This window comes from Patagioenas fasciata, chromosome Z (assembly GCF_037038585.1).
Source record: "Patagioenas fasciata isolate bPatFas1 chromosome Z, bPatFas1.hap1, whole genome shotgun sequence".
In the NCBI taxonomy this organism is placed as follows: Eukaryota; Metazoa; Chordata; class Aves; order Columbiformes; family Columbidae; genus Patagioenas; species Patagioenas fasciata.
Window position 1 is genome coordinate 16,160,171 of NC_092560.1, and position 10,670 is coordinate 16,170,840.

The following is a 10,670-nucleotide window of genomic DNA, read 5'->3' on the forward strand; positions in this document are numbered from 1 at the left end:
CTCGAATGGTTGCAGGTACTTTTCACTTGGCATGACTTGACAGACTGTAGTTTTCTGTCAGCTCGGTGGAGCTTGTTTCAACTCATTTTCCGCAAAACAAAAAAGGCCAGGACCACCTTTTTGTTGAATAAATCACAAGACCCCAGCAGCGCTAGCGGCAGGGCCTTCTGGAGGTCTCTAGCCAAGTGTCCCGCTCCGAGGAAGACTACTGCCAGCAGTTGGTGAAAGTCAGCTGCGTTTTCATCCTGCTGAGGCTTGACAGCTGCCCAGCATGGTGATTTCCACCTCTCTGGTGCCCTGTCCCACATTCCTGAGGAAAGAGTTTCCTCATGTCCATCATGAAGCCAGTGGAAGTGTCTGGACAAGCAGGTCTGGGCACCGTCCAGCATCTCTCAGACTTAGATGTGTTTCTTACAAGTGGCAAGTACGCGAGCCTGGAAAGAAACTTCCTTGGAGCTGCCCTGTAACCCTGTCTCAGCCAGCAGCAGCGATGACGGGAGGATTTAATGTTGTCCTTCAGTAAGGACAGCAGCAGTCAGGAAGCCAGTAACAACCTTGCTGTTCCCTTGGGCGCTCCAGGCACCCTATTCTCAGCTGACTGGAAAAGGGTCCGTGGGCACCAGTAACCCAAGGGGTAGGTGAGACTGACAGCTGACCAAGCAAAATCCTACTGGCAGTCTGGCTGACCTGCATGTATCTGATTAGCCCTGTGAGCCTCAGAGTGCTTCAGGGACATCGGGTGACACTCAAGTGGTTTTCAAGTGCGTTAAATAACTCCTGCCAGTAGTCCTTAATTCTACTCTTTAATGTTACTTCTTACTTCATCTCATGAAAGTTACTGCAAGGAGAAGTGAATCTGTGTTGTTCTCATTGGTGAAACCTGCTTCCCAATACGCGCAGGCACCACTCCCACTTCCACTCCCACTTCCCCCAGCCCTCGTGGTCTGCTGATTTCCGCGGCCTCCAGCGCTGCTTGGTACGCTGCCAAAGCGCTGGTCTTTGGAGCTGGGCTCTCATCCAGCATATTTGGATACTCCTTCAATGTTCTTTGAATGACTGCTCTCAGGTACTTTTACAGATTAATATACCATCTGTGGTCTTTGAGGAAGTGTACCGTGTCCCATCCCTTGACCTCTGACAACATCGGTGTTTCTCGGTCTCAGGACTGGCGCTTTTCGGTGAGATGAGGCACTGCATGTGGCTGCTTCTCTTTGTTTGTGTTGGGGTTTGGGCCAGCTGGAACTCTCTAGATTGATGTTTTGTCACCTGATTCCACGAACTATAGCTATTCGATGCTACACAAAAGCAAGTGCACACGCTTTTTTATTACTGGCAGTGGTGAAAACCAGCAGAGCATGGTGTCAGTTTGTAATGCTGTGCTGAGAGAGCAGAAACAGGAAGAGAATGCCCAGGAAATATGGCTGTTGCCGTCACTGTGAGGGTCTCCACTCATCTTTAAAAACTGAAATGGTCAGCAATCTCCAGGAGCGACCCTGAATCTGGACAAATCTACCTTGCTGTGGGACAAAGGAGTTTCCTTTTTCTGGCAGGACAAGGAATTGACTTCAGGCCTCAGTATCTCTTTGCCCTTCCCAAGCAGCTTCTGCTAATCACCTGAAAGCGCCTTTGGAAGATGGGCATCACTTTTGCTATGAGGAAGCTCAAGGAGAAAGGGTTTTCCTGCAGCCAAGGTGCATGACCAGAGATGCCTGCTTCCTCTTTTCTGTTCACTTACATGTTTCTCCGTTCTTTCTGACACCTTCTGCAAGTCAGTCTAATAGTCACCTTGTGCTTTGGTTAGACCCGATGTTGTGAACATCACAATGACAATCCTGGTGTCCACGACGCTACCGCCATCACTGCTGATATTCTCAGTCAACATTCAATTAGGGACCAGCTCACAAATTGCCTTCCTCAATGAGCAAATCCAGATTTCAAAGGTTCCAGGCTCTCCAGACATGTTTTATGGATCAGTTAGCAAGAAGCAACCCAGCAATGTGACTCTCAGCAGACAATCCATTCTTCAGAGTTTGCAAATCAGTCCACAGTTTCCATGTTTCACTGCTGTCAGCAAATACCTGGACTTCTGCTGGTAGAACCTGTGTTTCCTTTCTTTCAGCTTGGAATTGGGCACTAGTGGGGAAAGTTCCCCCGGTGCACTAAGAGTCAGACCTCGACCGTGACTCAGGGTAGAGTCAATTTGATTTCTTGTGACACTGTTATGTATGTCACACCTTAAATTTAGCAAGCAATAGTAAAAGAAGTCACAGCACAGTGTTTGGTACAAACATCAGAGGGTTAGAAAGTGTCTAGCACATTTTTCCACAGGTCCATTGTAGCACCTTACCATGAATGCCTTCTATGTTTTGTGTGAGTGGTATACAAACACTGCCACTTTTTTCCATGGGACCACTGTCTTGCTCACACTTAACATGGCTGTGGAAGTAGAGCAGGGCCTTGTGATGAAAGGAGTCTTTGTTGCACCCAAGGATCGTTTGCACTCTGCACAAACATGAGTACGCAATCATACACGTATGGGTAAATATAAGTATATAAATCTAAGTGCGTAATGGCACGCCTGCTTTGGTATAGAGATAAGATGTCTTATTGAACCTATGAATAAGGAAATAGAAATACAGGCCTTAAAGGAAAAATGCATACATCCATATTCTTAGGCAAGGTCAGCTCCACCCTCTCCACCTTATAACCACTGCAATCTTCACCTGAGCTCAACCTCTGGGGAGACCTTGGAGATCTGATTTACCAGTCATACTCAAATCAACTTCTAGCTCCCTGGCCTCATTGTGGTGGTGATGTTCTTTTTTAGTGAAGCTAAGTTTTAGCCTTTTTCTCCGTACAAAAACTACTGTGTGACTATACTGCTTTGCTGCACATCCACCATGTCTAATGACTCGTAAGTCTGATTTGTATCAAACTTGGCAGTTGAAAGAGATCATAAACATCCAAAATACTTGCTGAAACAAGCTGTCAGGGTGCAACAGAGTCACAGTTCACTAGTAATGTGGCAAGACATTTGTAGCTAGGCATCAAAGTATGAGGGGGAAGAGGGAGGTTACAGGCCCTGTACTCTCAGAGGAAGAGCAAAATTCTCAAGGAGCATGGGACAATCCAGGAAAGGATGTGAATATGTGCCAAATGGGGTTTTATGAATCCTGGAAGGATTTGTTTCAGTGTGATCTAGCTTTCCAGGTCCATGCTGCGGTCAGTGTTTTAGCCATGGGGTTAGCACCAACTGCTGCCGTGGGGCAACCACTTCTCACCCGAAGAGGAGTGTGTGGTCACCACCAGTGCTGCAGGGGTGTATCCACATGGAAATGCTCTGTGTCCTGGTCCACAGCCAAACATGGGTCCCCCGAGTGCGTGGCCTTGTGGAGTTGAAGGTGGCTGGGACAATAGAGGTGCAGGAGCTGGTTTAGCCCCTCAAGTATCTCTGTGTGAAGCCTCACAAGCCCTTTCCTGTCCAGGGAGGCCACAGAAGCACAGCCACTGCAGCAACTCTCCTACCAGCTTATCCCAAGCTCAATATATATCGTGTTGCTGGCTTCTCCAGGGAGACCAGGAGTTGGGGCTTGTGATCCCTCTCTTCAGTGTGCTTGTGGCAGCACTGGGCATCCCTGGGGACAGCAGCAGGCTCCACACATGTGAGCAGCCTCGGATTGCACTGGGGTGAAGCCCACAGCCCCAGCTGCTCACAAGAGCAAAAAACATGCAGTTTACCTCCCCATGGCATTAAAGTGGTGCCTGGGATGAGCATGGCTTGGGCAAGAAGCAACTGAGATGAGAGGTAGGAAGCTAGGTTTGGGATTTGGGGAAGGGCAAGATGAAGAGGAAGGTGGACAGCGGTGGGTGGCAGTGGTTGCGTTCACCTCGTGTTCATGGGGTGCTGGTTCACAAGTGCCCTCTGCTGGCACTGTGCACCCCAAGAGCTGTTAATGCTCTGTGTGCATGCACGCTGTGGATTCCAACAGTGCACCGTGCTCTGCAGCTATGCTCTGTTGTTAATTTACTGCAGCTCCCTTAGTAGAAATGCTGCTTCCAGAAGTGCCAGTGGGACAGACATATGCTCCCTCTTCTGCGGCGTGGGATGAGGGAGACCCTCTTTGAGGTCATTGCTCTCTGCGAGGCATGCAAAACCCCAGGGATGTCCCCAGTGTCTGTCTCTCCCCATGTCTCTCCCTGATGCCGGGTGATGCTGAGCGAGTGGGTGGGTGAAGGTCACTGCTGCGCTGCACCGCACCAGACAGCCATATTCCTCTGTTGTTGTTTTTCCAGCACCGGTGTGGCAGCAGTGTGGAGCTGCACATTTCTGCAGGGCAGGGGCCAGAGGCAAGGGGAATGGCTCCATGCTGCTCAGGTCACCCTGCTGCAGAGTGTTCCAGCTGATCCCCCAGCTCTCAGGACCCTGCTCCAAATGGCCACCGCTTGCTGCTGTGTGGGCTGCAGAGGTCTTCTAACAAGGTGCTAGTTTAGGAGGGCGGTTGGGAAGAGCAGGCTTCAGCTGGAAGGACAGATGGCAGGCAAGGTATGCAGACAGCAGAGGAGCAAGTGAAAAGAGGCAGAAAGCTCTGGAAATCCAGTAGTAACATCCAACTGTCCTTTGCTAAAAGCCCAGAGGAATCAAATCGAGGACAGCACTGTCTCCATGGAAAGCAGTCTCATGAGAGACCAGACAACAAGCTTTGTCTACAATTTGCAATGGTCATTACTTGAAATAAAGGCTTGAAATTGGTCCAGCTTGGCAGAGCGTGAGACTCACATTTGACATCATCTTACAAACCTGTATGTCTTTTTGCACTGTTCCTCTTTCATTTCTGCCGCTAACAGTGAAACAGTTCTGTGGAGTGGTTTTGCATGGTGCATCAATTTGGGAAGGGTGCCAAGCAGCCCTGGAATAGCAGATGCTGACATGGACAAGGTCCTGCTAACGTCCTTGCCTCCTTAACAGGACTGGTGGGTCCTCCTGCAGACTAAAGATGTCCCAAACTTGTGACAGGAAGGGTGCATGAGCCTGTATCTCCCTACCATCCCCATGGCACTGATTCTCCCTTTTGTGTCAGTTGTAGGCAATCCTGTGACAAATGCATGTGTGATTATTTTTACCTGGATGGTGCTAAACTGTGTCTCAGGTGCCATTTTGTGTGCTTACTTTGGCAGAGAAGTGAGGATAATCATCTGCAAGAGGCACACAGTCAGGTGTGTCAGAATACAGAGAGGTGCCTGCAAAGCTTTGGTTGTGTGGGGGATGAAGAGTACAAGAGAAAAAAATAACTTCATTTGCAGAGAAACTCATCACCTTGCAAGAAGCCATATTCTACCTGCAGTTACTTTCATCTAAGTTAAGAGAAACTTCCACTTTTTCTTAGTTACAATCTTTGTCATTTTTAACCTGAATGGTTCCTTTAGCTGTTTCAGGTTTTTTTTTATGGCTAGACATCATGGCTGACCCCAAGGTATGGTGCCACACACATCCCATTCTAGCCAACAATATAAGGTTAAATGGGCTTTGGCAAAATCTGGCTCCAAAGCCAGCTGAATTTGCACCACTTCTGTGTTTGCCCAGTTCCTTATGAGGCTCATCTTCTGTTGGTTTGTGTGGCTCCTGCTGTAATACTTCCTATAACATACAGTCCGAATTATGTGTTACAGCAACTTAGACATAAATCCATTACAAGGGTCCTCAGGCTTCATGCTTGTCATCAGCAGTGTATTTCTTCTTTGTGCACCACTTTGCCTCCCAGAACAGACAGCATCAAGAGCAGCATCTGTCCAGAGGTACCCAGACCTGGCTGGGCCCTTGAACAGTGTGCTTTCCAGAGCAGAATCTGGGATGAAGGTTACACACAAAGATGTAGTTTGGTGCCAGTGTTGAGCTCACTTTGCCTGACAGGTTCACAAAGGAGAAATGCTGCATTAGCATCTGGCTACTCAAAAGTAAGCTGCTTGCAATGCTTCTAGTTGTGATCTGATCTGCCAGGACAGATGTAGATGGCCATAGTGTGAGAGTAAAAAAGTAAAGCAAAGATGTGAGTTATCTGGGGACATTGCTGTCTCAACAGAAATGACATGTCTCAGAGAACTTTGCTCTGCAAATTGCAGAGTTCACTCTGCAGCTTTGAAGAGGAATAGAAACCAAAAGCTACAGGAATGTGCTGGAAGAAACAGGCTGAGTTTCACTGGAGGTGATGGTGCCCTTCTTTTCCATTACATTTGTTATGGCTCCCTCCTGGTGTTAATTTGTACATACCCAAGTAGTTAATAGGCCATTTGGAAAAAAAAGATACCCGCACAGTAGGTGGGCTCTGAAGTCAGAAGTAGCAGGCAACCTCAAGGACACGCAGTTCTGCTTTTAGTATCTACGTGCAAGTCTCTCTTCTCTGGCAATTTAGCTAAAGGGAAAGTGCTGAGCAGCACGTGTGCCTGCACATTCACTGTATCAACAGCACACTGAAGACCATTTCATTCCTTGAATTTTCTTCAGATGGATGCTGCACCCCTGGACGTGTAGAAGGAGGTGGAAACAAGTGTGAACATTACCAGCAGAGACGTGGAAAGTTGGCCTGGCACAACTGGGTGACCCTACTGTCAGAGATTCACACAAATGCAGCATCACCAAACAGCATTCCCTCAATGCACGGAGAAACAAAAAGACTTCCCCGATTCTCTTACATTACGTCCCTCTTTACATTCATCCACCCTGGGGTAGCTTTGTGGGGTTTAGTAACTGGCAAACTGGGAAGGCCAGGCATCTCCTGCAAAAGCCCAGGGATCTCCTCCAGGAATACTTGCCAAGAGCAGCTGTCTTTTTGAAGGGGAGTGCTGGCATATGTGCTGTCCATTCTCTTCCAGCATGGTTCTAAACGCAGGATGATGACAGCATTCAATGCTACACAAGATGGAATCAGCAATGCTGAGAAAGAAGAAGGTATAAAAGATTGAGGTGCAGTACAGTTTTGCTTACCCAGAAACAAACTCCAGAGAGAAAGACACTCTGAAATCAGATTTTTTTGTGAATTACAGTGGGTACAAAATCCCAGATGAACAAGAGTGAACATCGGTATGTTTGGGACAGCCAATACACCTGCCCCTGCTACCAGCATCCATGTTACCTGAGTGGGCTCAGAGCAGGAGGGCACAGTCCCAGCATGGCTAGCTCAGAGCTCTGCCCATCTAGACCAGGCATCTAGCCTCATCCCCTCCTGCACACCAGCACAGTGACTGGGCATTTACTGGGGAAGAAGTAAATCTGTGTTTTTTCTGCTGTTTTATCTGCTACACTGAGGATTTGGACAGCTGTCCCTCATGTGTGAGGAGGAAGGTCAACTTCACCCATAAACTACCAGAGCATCAGGGCATTCATGGACTGCAGGTGCATTCAGAGCATATCTTGCAGCCCAGAGGCTTGAACAGACAGAGGTAAACCTAAGGGAGAGCAGAAGCAGGTGCCCTTGGTATGGGACAAGCCACAGCAACTCCTGCCCAGCTACATTCACCCCAGCTGGCAGCTGAAGCAGGGGAAGAGGTGTGCAATGGATGCTCTCCGAACCTGCCGCACCTCCGAGGTCCAGCACGCACCCTGGCTTGGTGGGAAGCTCTGATCAATGCCACCTTGGCCCTGTTCCCTCCACTGGTGGGACTCTCAGCAGGTAGAAGGACTTGCCCATGTACTCACCTTGTCCTGCACTCTCGTGGCCAAAGGTGTCACTGGGAATTTTTTGAATCCTGAAAGATATAATGAACATTACTCACTGCCTGCCACGTGGGAGTATTTACCAACAGTAATAGAGGAGGGAGGCAGCTGAAGGTGTGGTCTAGATCCCGAAAGTGTGTAGAAACTCCTAGGAAGTGGTAATGGCTGATCTCTGCCCCAGTTACACAAGGAAACCTCCTCACACCTGATATTTTGGCTACTCTGTATATCCAGAGGAAAAACCTCTGGTCACCTGCATCTCTGCTTTTTTTTGTGTGTGCAAATCATGAAGAATAAATCGGTCCTTGTCTCTCCTACTCATGGGGAGACCTCAGGGTGAGTAGAGAGGCAGAATGAAGACTTTCATCATCTCTGTGAAATCCAGAGATGGAAGGGACCCAAGGATGAAAACGAGTGCAGTACTTGGCCTCCTCTTTTTAACTTGCCCCCTCATGCAACCAGAGGATAGGCTGTGGGCTCTTGGTTTGGCAACGTAGTGCTCTGTTCCTGGGGCTCTGCCGTGTTTGTGAGTCCCTGGCATTTGCTGGTGTGCAAAATCCCTGGGAGGGGCAGCTGAACAGGAGTTAAAATATCAGTGGAGACACAGCAAGCCGGGAGGCCGAGAACAGCCATGAAATCCAGGAAAGGCAACAGATAACAGCAAGGAACTGGCAGGTGCTGGGTGGAGTGGTGACGACACCAAGGCCACACCACAGATAAGGCCACCAGGCAGACGTGGTGCAAGACCGATGTGATGCAATTCAGCCTGGCCTCCTGCCATTGGTGCCCAGCCAGGTGGAAAGCCTGCAAACAGCACCACGGTCACCCAGGAGGCAGAGGCGTGATAAGTGCCCAAGATGTGATGAGTGATCCTGGGTGGGTGGCAAGGACACGGGTGGTGAGTGCCAGTGAGCTTGTAGGAACACACACAAAGGCAGGGACAACGACATGAGGGAACAAGCGTGAGATCCTTTTTGGAAGCAGAAGTCTCCTTCCTTGTCATTGACACCTGCAGCAGTGTTTTTCTGCCCTGCTGGCTGGCAACAAGACTAAGTCTCTGGCTCTGCAGACAAACACAGGACCTTCATACCTGCCCCTCCTGCCCTTCTCACATGTCTGCAGCTGGCAGGGTCACAGGGAGGAGGCAGCAGAGCCAGAACCCTCGCTCCTGCCCCACAAGAAGCTGGAGGGGAGTCCAAGGGCAGCCCAAATACAGCAGGTGGGGAGCAGCTCCCTCATGTGCCACTGTCCTGCTGGGAGCCCATGGCCCTCCGGGGAGAGTAGAAGGGTGTCCCTCTTTGTGATACCTGCAACATGCAGAAAGAAAGCCCAGGCTCAAATGAGTGACTGTCTCAGATATAGCTGGAGCTGCATGGCCAACAGGAGGGTGAGCAGCCATAAGAAAACCTCCCGTCTCACCCAAGGAAGAAGTTCCCCACCTGTTCTTTGAGGGGGACAGTAGACAGGACTTTTGTCAGGGACCACAAGCCTGTGCTTCAGAGAAAAGCAGGAAAAGACAGAAACAGTTTGCAAGAAGTGATTTCCCCTTTGTCGTCTCTTAGCATGTCATTTTAATTTGCTCTGGGAAGGCAATGACATTTGCATACCACTGAGGAAGGAGGTGAAGGAAGATCAAGGCTTGTGTCAGCCAACAACATTTCGTTAGTACTGCATGACCTGCTGATCCAGCACAAAGGGGATGCAGAGCTTTCCTGCCACCTTCCATGCAGGGAAAGCCATTTGGAGCACACAGTGTGTCCCAGCTGCATGGCCACAGCCTGGTGCTCCTGCACTGCTGCCAGCATGACCCAAGAAGCCAGGCCATGCTCAGGGTTGGCAGCACAGCGTGCATCTCTGCAGCAGTGGCACTGGAGGCATTATGATCAGCATTTGGGTGGGTTTTTGGTAGTAAAAACATTGAAGAAGGCTGTAAAGGTGCATGATAGCCCACATCCTGGGCTGTGGTGAGTGTTGGTGCGGGAGCAGCTTGCAGGAGTTGGCCCCATGACATCCAAATATTTGAGTGTTGGCTGGCACCAGATTTGCAAGGTGGGCACCTAAGGAAATACATCTGCATGTGCCAGAGAGTGAGAGTTGCTGTGGCCCCAGACCCAGCCTGCTGGTGTCAGTCTGAGCAGCGGTTTCTGCTGGAAAGGGAATGAGGGTGAAGGTCAGGTTGAACACGGGTGAGCAGTGTTGTTGCATGGCAAATAGTACAAAGTGCCTGCCGGGCTGCAGGAGGAGAGGGATGACCAGCCTCCCCCATGCTCACCAACCGAACCTAGTGCACAAAAAAGTTTGATCAGGGCATCTGCAGCTTCGTACCTGGCCCACCAAGGATGGAGATATTCCAACTCTCTGCTGGTCCGGGTTGCTCACCCTCCAGAGTAAGATTTCCATCCTAACTCCTGATCTCAATATCTCAGAACTGCAGTTTGTGCCTGTTCCTTTTTATTCTGTCATCTGGCACTACCAAGAGGAGGTTGGCTCCATCAACTGCCCTTCCAGCAGTTGTAGGCTTCAGATTCCCCCTTGGCCTCCCCTCTACCAGACTAAACAAGCCCAACAGGCCCCTATGTGCCTCAGGAACAACTGCTAATGCAGTTAAATATTTACTTTAGTTGAGAGATTTCCAAAGTGGAATAATAATAAAAGCCAAAGGTTATTGAACTGTGTAAACTCAGTGAAGAGGGAATATAAAACATGTGTAAAGCCACCTCGACAGAGCAGAGGAATGGTTCTGCAAGGGGAACTCTGGACCGCTCACCTTCCCAAAACCCAGTCACAGCCCTGCTGAGTTGGGTGGAAGGATCAGCCAAGGGCAAGAATGGAAGCAGACTCATGCAGGGCCTGTATCATTCTGTCGATTGGGGATGCTCATCAAGCCATTCCCTCCTGCTTCAGTCAGCTGAGACCAGTGTGTACCTTCCTAAGCCTCAGGTAAGACTGTGGGGAAGAAATA